Source organism: Myotis nattereri, assembly GCF_964212035.1.
Source record: "Myotis nattereri genome assembly, chromosome: 6".
Classification (NCBI taxonomy): Eukaryota; Metazoa; Chordata; class Mammalia; order Chiroptera; family Vespertilionidae; genus Myotis; species Myotis nattereri.
Genome location: NC_138081.1, coordinates 55,538,446 through 55,549,664, shown reverse-complemented (window position 1 = coordinate 55,549,664; position 11,219 = coordinate 55,538,446). Strand labels below are relative to the sequence as shown.

Below are 11,219 nucleotides of genomic sequence, written 5' to 3'. Positions count from 1 at the left end.
TTTGCTGGCCAGTTGGAACGCACAGATGAAAAATAAATCTTTCAGAAAATTGCTTCCACTTTACTAGGGAAACAAGAGAACAACTGCATGATGATTACAGGAAGCAGGAACATACGAAAGTTTCACCAGCGATCAGGCTTTACAGAGAAAGGACGTTTTTCTTATTAGAATGTTTCTCGGGCCCTGACCCGTTTGGCTCAGTGGATAGAGCGTCGGCCTGCGGACTGAAGGGTCCCGGGTTCGATTCCGGTCAAGGGCATGTACCTTGGTTGCGGGCACATCCCCAGTAGTGGGTGTGCAGGAGGCAGCTGATCGATGTTTCTAGCTCTCTATCCCTCTCCCTTCCTCTCTGTAAAAAATCAATAATATATATATATTTAAAAAAGAATGTTTCTCAGGAAAGTAAACTTGAAAAAAAAAAACTTGGAAAGTGAAGAAAATCACAGAGCAAAATCAGAGATTAATAAAGTGATTCTTAAACCTGCACCGGTCTGTGTGTGCAGTGCGTGCGCTGTGCGGACACGCGGGGAGGGTGGAGGGCGGCATCCCAGCGGCGTCCCAGCCTCCGCAGCCCCCGCAGTCGGCGGACTCTCCCGGGTGAAGCTCCGCCGGGAGAGCCCCTTGGACTCGATCCAGCAGAGGGTTCGCTATGGAGGACTTTATTCCACATCTCACCCAGGAGCACCTTGGTTTCCTGTGTTTTACTAAGGAAGACTGGGTTTTATGCCAATGGCGTCTACATTTGCCGCCGTGTAGTCTTGCTACCTTATGCCTCCTATCACTTGCATGTCGTTTGCACCATTCTCAATGGAACAGTTTGACACTTGGCGCACTTCCTTCGGTCACACACAAGTTGCACTCATTTACTCCCCAGCAAGGCACTTCCCAAGACTTGGTTGAGAAATGGATAGTGTATCTTCGGAACATTTTGGTTTTCCTTGTAACTTGTAGACGCTGGCCTGGAAACCGATACTTTTTTTTATCCCTGGACATTGTTTCAGAGTAAAACAACACGGAGTCCAGGATGCCACTCCAAGAACTGCGCTGCCTGAACCCTTTCTGGGGGCCATCTTGCAGCTGGGAGGTGGAAACTGGACCTCCCCGCCACTTTTCCTTAAAGCTCAGCGGGAAAGAGCGGAACCTCGGGACTTGCTGGGGGAGGTTCCGCTGAGCCCATGTCCCCGGAAGGGGGCGCGATGCTTCGAGGTAAACAAAAAGAGTGACCGCTGCGGGGTCGGCTACGGTCCCGCCATCGCTACCCTCCAGACGGCCCCCACCGCTAACGTCTGGGCCCTGAGGCGGAGCCCTCGGCGCCGCTGTGAGACCGAAGGCCGCCGTTCGCCAGGAATTCGCGCCAGACCGCGGCCGGCCAGCCTCGGGCCAGTTCTTCAGTTTGACCCTTTGGCCCTTCCGTAGTCTGAAACTAGTGCCGCAATCTCAGCCCCCTTTTCCGAAGCTAAAGTGTTCCTAGGGAAGAACATCCCTCGCCCCTGAAGGAGGATCGCATTGCTAAAGTAAAAAATTGCAGGGCGCACTGCACAGAATACTTAAGCTCTTGGCCGGGCAAGGCGCTGGCGACATGTAAGGGGAATGTACAGGAATGTTCGGACACTTCCGCGGCATGTACCAGAGACCAGGTGGTACTGCCCATAACAAAAATGGCGCGGCAACACGTAAACCGGGCACCGTCTAGTGCTCAAAGACCAGGAGGCAGGCACCGTGCGGCTTCAGAGGACAGGCGGATGTTGTTATTACTACTTCCGGGTGAGACCACTCGGGCGCCATCTTGTCTTGTTCGGGAAGAAGTAGAAGCAGCGAAAGGGTTGGAGGTATTACAGGAACGGTGGCGGTAACCGTATTCCGGAATCACAGTGAGTAAGTGGTGGAAAACAGTTACGCGTGGGGACTTGCCGGGCCGTTACAAACTTCGTGGTTTCTGTGGCGAAGGTAGCATAACTTAAAACACGTAGGTTGCTTACGCTGCTTGGCGCTATCCCTGGGACCTCATCCCCTTAAAGCCGCGGGGTCTGCCTGACTTGGTGAATCAAACCGGTCCTCTCGATAAAAAGGAGATGTTGCCATGAAGGAGAGTGCTCACCACCCCTTTCTCTTAACTATGAGAGTTTTCTTCTCGGATGAGAAGGGACTAATTCTGGGGCTCCTGACCTGCCGTTAAGCACTGCGCGTGCGCAGTGGGAACCCTCTGTGGGGAGCGGGTTTCGAGGGGGGCGGGGGCGGAGGCGGCGGCGGACCCGGACCTGGACCTTTTGCGCTGTGCAGCTCTGACTACGCAGGCGCAGCCAAGGGCAAATGCGTCCTGTTGACTATAATTAGCTTCCTTAGTTTGTAATCTTGTTTTATCCAGTGATGGGCATCATGTATGAAGTTTCACTAGTGGAAGAGGCAGTGTCCAATATTTTAGTGGTAATATCCTGCGGTGGGTATTATCATCTGAACATCTTGGGCAATTGACAAATTTTGATTATCGGTGGTTAGCTCATAAAAGAGCAAAACAACTTGGAATTTCTGATTGGAGTGCAGCAAGGCAAAAGCAATAAAAACAGACCAGAACACTTTATAAGGACTCACTCGTGTGACTACTTTGTAAAGCATCCTGGGGCTATTGGGAAAGTAACAACAGTAAGTCAGTTCTTTTAAGATGTTCATGAAACTATATTTAATTATTTTTTTTTTTACGAATAGACTTTATTTTTTAGAACAGTTTTTGATTTACAGAAAAAGTGAGCAGATAGTACAGAATTCCCAAGTAATCAACCCAAACCCCCTTTACACACAGTTTCTCTTGTTATTAATGTACATGAGTATGATACATTTGTTGCACAATCAATGGATACATTATTATTAATGGACACAATGTTGACACATTATTAACTAAAGTCCACGTTTATTCATGTTTCCTAAATTTTAATCCACTGTTCTTTTTTTGTTTCCCACGACCCCATTTAGGATACCAAATTATATTTAGTTATTATGTGTCTTCAGTCTTCTCTTGGTTGTGACCATTTCTCAGGCTTTTCTTGTTTTCAGTGACTGTTACAGGCTGAATTGTATCCCTCCAAAATTCATGTTGAAATTCTAACTTTGGCACCTCAGAATGTGACACTATCTCACACCCATGTTTCTCTCTCCTTTGTTTCTCTCTCTCTCCCTCCCTCCGAAAACTCTGAAAAGCAATGCAAAGAGATAGTGTCTATAAAGAAATAAAATGAGGTCATTAGAGTAGGCCCTAACCATTACGATTGGTGTCCTTACAAGAAAAGATTAAGACACAGCGGGGAGAGCATGTAAAGATATAAAATAGTAAGAAGCTAGGAAAATTCCAGGGTTAAGTGGACTAGGTAGGGAAACTAAGACCGATAGTTAAATAGCAGTTTGTAGCTGCCTTGTAAATCCTATCTTCTCTGAATCGTGGACACTTAAGAGTAAATGTACTTCTCTCCAGCCAGAGGGTCAATAGCTTGAATCATCCTACTCAGGGAGACAGATAACAAAAATCCAATTAGTGCAGTTTTCCAACCACACCCAAGGATAGACAGATTAAGGGAATAAATCTCATTTTGGTACATTAGCATAAAGCTGACGAATATTCTATTGATTCTCCCCTAAGAACTCCCCTAAATGTCCAGCCTTTAAAACCCCCTGAAAATGAAGATGATGGGTGCATTTTCCCTCCAAGGAGCACACTCATTTATTCCCTTCCCTTTCCTTCCCCTCAGGCACATATCCCCTGACGTAACCTCTAAGAGAGAGACCCCATGAGACTTGCAACCAGAGGAGAAATGGTCCTTGTTTCACTGTCCTAAGTGTGTTTTTGCTGTGGTCAATAAATTACTGCTTGCTTTTCTATACTTTGTCTCTTGATTGAAACCTTTCTATCAAGAAGACAAGAACCGAGGTCTCGTCATCTCCCCAGTAACATAGACATAGGGAGGAGTCATTCATCTGCAGACTAAGGATATAGACCTCAGAATGAAACTCACCCTGCTGATACTTCGATCTTGGACTTCTAGCCTCCAAAACTATGAGGAAATAAATTTCTGTTATTTAAACTACTTAGTTTGTGGTACTTAGTTATGGCAGGCCTAGTACACTAATACAGTGACCTTGACAGTTTTGAAGAGTACTGGTCAGGTATATTGTAGGATGCCTTGTTGTTGCAATTTATCTGATGTCTTCCTCATGATAAGATTGGTGTTAGGGGTTTTAGAGAGGAAGATCACAGGCATCCAATCAAGGGTATCCTATATAATAAAGAACTAATATGCTAATTAGACCGGATGGCAGACCAACCTTCTGGAACAACTAGTGTGGGGGGCGGGGGCCATGGGGGGGCGGGGGCCATGGGGCCGCATGGCAGCCGGTTATGCTTGCATGAATTTTGTGCATTGGGCCTCTAGTCTATAATAATAAAAATGTAATAAGCTAATAGACTGTACGTCCTTCCTGATGAAGCTGTGCTGCAAGGGAAGCCCGGTCCTGGGTGCCTGCCGGTGCGGCAGTTGGGGAAGGATGGCCTACTCTTGCAGAATTTCATGCACCGGGCCTCTAGTAGACTATAAAAATGACATCACATTGAGATTGACTTCGGTCATCTGCTTAAAGTAGTGTTTGTCAAGTTACTCTCCCCTATTCACTCCTTTTATACTGTACTTATTAGGAGGAAGTCCCTTTGCACAGTTCATAATTCAGGAGTGGAGAATATCCACATAATTTATTTGGAATTCTCCATGGGAGATTTGTCTCTTCCTTCCCATTTATTCAATTATTTATTTATATCAGCATGGACTCATAAATATTTGTATCAGTACTATTTTATTTTGTTCAAATTTTTTTCAGTTTTGGATTTTAGGAGCTCTTTCAGTTGGCTTTGTACTTTTGACCGACCTTCCTTCCTTCCTTCTTTTTTTTAATGCACTTTCTTTCTTCTTAGTACTCCAGGCTCATTTTGTATGTCCCCAATCCTAAGAATTGGCTCTTTCTCTAAGGATCCCTGATTCCTTTTATTGTAGAATGGTATTAGAACCAAGATACTATATGTACTTGTTGCTACTGGGATGTTGTTACCTTTAGGCTCTCGCTCATTTATTTTTCAGTTATTTTAAAAAAATATATATTTTATTGATTTTTTTTGCAGAGAGGAAGGGAGAGGGATAGAGAGTTAGAAACATCATTGAGAGAAACATCGATCAGCTGCCTCTTGCACACCCCCCACTGGGGATGTGCCCACAACCAAGGTACATGCCCTTGACCCGAATCGAACCTGGGACCCTTCACTCCTCAGGCCGACGCTCTATCCACTGAGCCACACCTGTCAGGGCTCAGTTATTACTTTTATAACCAAACTATCCAATTTTCCAATATTTTTTAAATCTGCTAAGCTGCAAGCTGCAAAGTATTCCAGTGTATATCAAAATGCGTCAAATGAAATAGCAAAAAAAAAATTTTTTACCACATTTCAAATTATTATAAAGTTAACCTTTACTAGTGCCATTTCCACCTAATTTGAACAAATTAATTTATTTTATTTTATTTTATTTTTTTTTAATTTTTTGCTTAAGGTATTACAAAGGGTATTACATATGTGTCCATTTTATCCCCCAGCCCTAGACAGTCCCCTAGCCTCCCCTATCCCCCAGTGTCTTATGTCCATTGGTTATGCTTATAAGCATGCATACAAGTCCTTTGGTTGATCTCTTACCCCCCTACCTCCTGTCCCCCAACCCTCCCCGGCCTTCCCGCTGCAGTTTGACAATCTGTTTGAGGCAGCTCTGCCTCTGTATCTATTATTGTTCAAAAGTTTATAATGGTCTCTATTATCCATGAATGAGTGAGATCATGTGGTATTTTTCCTTCATTGACTGGCTTATTTCACTTAGCATAATGCTCTCCAGTTCCATCCATGACGTTGCAAATGGTAAGAGTTCCTTCCTTTTTAGAGCAGCATAGTATTCCATCGTGTAGATGTACCACAGTTTTCTAATCCATTCATCTACAGATGGGCACTTAGGCTGTTTCCAGATCTTAGCTATGGTGAATTGTGCTGCTATGAACATAGGGGTGCATATATCCTTTCTGATTGGTGTTTCTGGTTTCTTGGGATATATTCCTAGGAGTGGGATCACAGGGTCAAATGGGAGTTCCATTTTCAGTTTTTAAGGAAACTCCATACTGTCTTCCATAGTGGCTGCACCAGTCTGCATTCCCACCAGCAGTGCACAAGTGTTCCTTTTTCTCCACATCCTCTCCAGCACTTGTCGTTTCTTGATTTGTTGATGATAGCCAGTCTGACAGGTGTGAGATGGTACCTCATTGTTGTTTTGATTTGCATCTCTCGGATGATTAGTGACTTGGAGCATGTTTTCATATGTCTCTTGGCTTTCTGAATGTCCTCTTTTGAAAGGTGTCTATTTAGGTCCTTTGCCCATTTTTTGATTGGATTGTTTATCTTCCTTTTGTTAAGTTGTATGAGTTCCCTATAGATTTTGGAGATTAGGCCCTTATCAGATATGACATTGGCAAATATGTTTTCCCACACAATGGGTTTTCTCGTTGTTTTGTTGATGGTTTCTTTTGCTGTGCAGAAGCTTTTTATTTTGATGTAGTCCCATTTGTTCATTTTCTCTTTAGTTTCAAGTGCCCTAGGAGCGGTATCAGTGAAGAAATTGCTTCGGCATATATCTGAGATTTTGTTGCCTTTGGATTCTTCTAGAATTTTTATGGTTTCCTGTCATACATTTAAGTCCTTTATCCATTTTGAGTTTATTTTTGTGTATGGTGTAAGTTGGTGGTCTAGTTTCATTTTCTTGCATATATCTGTCCAATTTTCCCAACACCATTTATTGAAGAGACTATCTTGGCTCCATTGTATGTTCTTGCCTCCTTTGTCAAATATTAATTGAGCATATTGGTTCGGGCCGATTTCTGGGCTCTCTATTCTATTCCATTGATCTATATGCCTATTCTTGTGCCAGTACCAGGCAGTTTTGAGAACAGTGGCTTTGTAATACAACTTGATATCTGGTATTGAGATCCCACCTACTTTGGTCTTTTTCAGGATTATTAATTTTTTTATTTTGACATCAGTCATCTGTGTAGGACTGAAAGGGCAGGGGAGAAGAGGATTATTGCAGTTGGTAGTTTCTAAACTTTATATTTGATGTGAGAAACATTTGACTATATGTATCAAAGGATAGGTGTGCTTCTATATATCTTTGATTTTGCAATTGATGCTTAAGGGCTTTAAAACACTACATTTTCACCCTGGCCAGTTCGAGCGTTGGCCCGTGCACAGGAGGGGTTCAGGTTTGGTGCATGGAAGGGTTTCAGGTTTGATTCTGGGTCAAGGGCAAGTACCTCGATTGCAGGTTCAATCCCTGGTGTGGGAGGCAACCAGTTGATGTGTCTCACACCCATGTTTCTCTCTCCTTTGTCTCTCTCTTCCCTCCTTTCCACTCTGAAAAGCAATGTAAAAAAATATCCTCCGGTGAGGATTAACAACAACAAAAATTACATTTTCATTTTCGTTCATCTTCTCACACAGTCAGTGACTGTCATTTAAACAGGTATTTTTAAGAACCTCAAAGCGCAGTGTTCTAATATATTGTCATCTAAGAAATGGGTAAGATGAATGATGGTCATTTCTGGTTGTATTAGTTTCTTAGGAATGCTGTAATAAATTACCACAAACTCAGTGGCCTAAAATAGCAGAAATTTATTCTTTCACAGTTCTCCAGGCTAGAAGTCTGTAATATAGGTTTTGGCAGGGCCATTCTGGCTTGCTTGTTCTGTCTGTCTCTGTCTCTCTCTTTCTCCTTCTCACTCTCTTCTTCTCCTCCCTCTCTCCCTCTTCTATAGGGAGGATTCTTCCTTCCCCCTTCCTAGCTTCTTCTGGTGGTTTCCAGCAATCCTTGGCTGTGGATATGTCTGTCCAGTGTCTGCTCTTTGGTTTGTTACATGGTGGTGGTGGTGTGTGTGTGTTCTTACAAGGACACCAACCATATTGAATTAGGACCCACCTTAATCCAGTATGACCTCATTTTAACTTGAATACATCTGCAAAGACCCTATTCCCAAATAAGATCACATTCACATTTATGGGAGTGGGGGTAGGGACTTCAGCATATTTCTCAGGGAGACACAGTTCAGTCTATGACACTGGACATAGCTATACCTAGGTCTTTACAGCCCAGTGTGATAACTTGGATGATCTGATGCAAACAGTGATTATTGATCTTTCTTTTCTTTCCAAATCCCAGTTATTTCCAAGAAAATAGCAGTTAATTAAACCTCATAAAGGGAAAATCTTATAGACTGGCTCGACAATAAACAAAGTCTTACAAACTTTCGAAGTTGAGACTAAGGATCTTTAATATTAAGGTTAAAGGAAAATAATACTTTGGGCAAAATGCTAGGGAATTTTTAAATAATTATAAGATTTCTTCTGCCCCTCAAGAAGATTCTTATGTGAGCCAAGACAAAAAAACACATGAAAATTCAATATAAGATTCTCTATAACAAGTACTCTTTATTATCTTTAACTTATTGTGGAAATTTTCAGAGTACAAAGGTAGAGTAGGAACCCTAATGTACTTATTACCCATCTTTAACAGTTATTATTTTCCAAATCATTATTAAGCCAATGTGTAAATGTCATTTTTAGTCAATAACATAGTCAGAACAAGGCTATATTATTTCACTAAACCATAATGAAATTAAAAGATACGTATTTTTTATTATTGCCAGGTGTGCCTTCATATTCTTTTTGTTTTCCAGATTTTGCATTTGTTGCAGATTTTATGGTGAAAATGAAGGAAGAAAAAGTAGGGCTTTTATTTTTTATTTTTATTTTTTTTATTGATTTCAGAGAGGAAGGGAGAGGGAGAGATAGAAACATCAATGATGAGAGAGAATCATTGATAGGCTGCCTCCTGAATGCCCCACACTGTGGACCTAGCCTGCAACCCGGGCATGTACCCTGACCATGTTGGTTCATGGGTCGATGCTCAACCACTGAGCCACGCTGGCCGGGCAAGAATAGGGCATTTAAATCCTTGCTATCAAATCACAATTTTCTTCTTGAGTTAAGAATAATTAATGAAACTATCAAACATTGTTCAAGATGCTGAAACATAAATACAAGTTTATGTTAAATATTCAAGTATACCAAGTCTTTTCTTAAAACCTGTCACTTTACAAAATTCCACATAACTCAATTTTGTTCTCATAATCAGAGGTACCTTTTTTGGACTAGATAACAGAAGATTACTTCAAATCCTTCATAAGAAAATGACACAGAGTTAATTTGCCCAAAGCCTCACATTTATATGACTTGTGTAATTGTTATTGCTTATACCCGTCATTATGGACTGTGCTGATCAACTTTCTTTGATTCTTCATATCTTAAAAAATCTGTAGATGCCCTAACGGTTCCAGTGGTCGGCAAACTGCGGCTCGGCAAACTGCGGCTCGCGAGCCACATGTAGCTCTTTGGCCCCTTGAGTGTGGCTCTTCCACAAAATACCGACTTCTGCGCATGGGCCGCGAAGTTTCAATCACACTGTACGTACCCGTATGTGGTATTTTGTGGAAGAGCCACACTCAAGGGGCCAAAGAGCTGCCTGTGCCTTGCGAGCCGCGGTTTGCCGAGCCACAGTTTGCCGACCACGGCCATGCCTAACCGGTTTGGCTCAGTGGATAGAGCGTTGGCCTGCGGACTGAGAGGTCCCAGGTTCGATTCCGATCAAGGGCATGTACCTGGGTTGCGGGCACATCCCCAGTGGGAGGTGTGCAGGAGGCAGCTGATCGATGTTTCTAACTCTGTTTCTCTCCCTTCCTCTCTGTAAAAAATCAATAAAATTATATTTTTAAAAAATCTGTAGATTTCTCTTTCTTTTTCTCTTTAATTTTTGAAAGTGAACAAAAAGATGGAGCTACAGACCATTTTATTTGTCTGGTGTTTAGTAATTGCTATGTGGAGAAAGCTGTCCTGTACCTTATGGAAGATAAAAGATGAATAGATTTGTTTTTCTATAAACTTTTGAAAAGCTCTGATCCTAACGGGAAGAATCTGTTTGAGGGACAGACTGTTCTCACCTACTACTGTTAACTTTTAAACTTAAAATTCCATAGAAAAATATGAATTAATGCATTTTATTGCCTCACTTGTACCACTTAAGCTAATACCAGGTGGATGAGATCTTCTTTTCAAATGTTTGTTCCTTTTTTCTCAGCATATTTAACAATTCCTAGATGGTTTGACACTGTTTTGTTATTGTTAATAAATAAAGATATTTTATTGTAAATAAAAAAGATATTTTGAAAGAAAAAGATGTTAAAAAGTGTTGCCTTCCCATTTCTGATGTACCTGTTTCCCTTAACCTTATAATGGTAAATACTTTCTCATTATAGTTAATAAAAGAATAAGTTCCAAAATAATTTGGAGATGATCACATTTTCATGTTACATCTCTAAAGTATCTTTTTATTCTAATTTTTCATAATCTAAGAGCAAACTTATACTTTTTTTTTTTTCAGGGCATAAGTAATTTTGCTGCTATGCTTCCAAGCTGTAGTCTGAATCTGTCTAAATTTTAAACAGAAGGTGAATCTCTAAGGTCAGTCAAAATATCAGTTGATATTTCTTTTGGGCGTTTCCTCTTTATTTATTTGTTACCTTTTAATTCAAGTTATAAGTGAAGTTACTTTTCAAGGGCTGTAATGAGTCATTTAGTTTTTAAAGGGCTTTAAAGGTATAGTTGGAAAAGAAGAGGGGGCGAGGAATAGGGAGAGGAATGAAAATCTCAAGAGAGATTAGAAAAGTATATTTAACCAGTTCAATTGTTGGCTTCAACTGGGGTGTTGTGTAGTGCCTCTTTAGCCGTATGCTAATAATGCCTTTATAATAGACTATATTCATGCAACCAGTAGATAAGTGCACTAATTCTTAAGTAAGTCAAGGTCACAAACGAATGCATCTTCCCTAATTCACAGTGCTCTTCAATTGAGAAGTCAGCATCTGCCATTGATAGAATTATAAAAATGCTACAAAGACTGGAGTTGCAAACTCTTTAAGAGCCTGAGTTATAATGGCCAACTGTCTCATTTGAGTTGGTGTGTTTTACTTTCTTATTATCTGGCTTCTCTGTTTTTTGTGATCCTGCAATATTAAGGCTTTTGCCTTGTTTTTAGAGGAAAGGGTCA

The 11,219-nt window shown here is 41.4% G+C and overlaps 1 protein-coding gene across 9 annotated transcripts in view; it reads left to right on the top strand.

Moving 5' to 3' along the window:
- Positions 1-1,195: 1,195 nt before the first annotated feature.
- The window catches only part of PNISR (PNN interacting serine and arginine rich protein), a gene marked incomplete at its 3' end in the record, with an annotated part of 29,748 nt that continues 19,724 nt past the window's right edge, over positions 1,196-11,219 (top strand). For 2 of the 9 annotated variants that reach the window (XM_081094197.1, XM_081094203.1), the window contains exons 1-2: positions 1,763-1,875; positions 10,554-10,633. Of the gene's footprint in view, positions 1,876-10,553; positions 10,634-11,219 lie in introns of all 9 variants that reach the window. The other 7 variants (XM_081094196.1, XM_081094195.1, XM_081094198.1 and 4 more) reach the window with 7 other exon arrangements.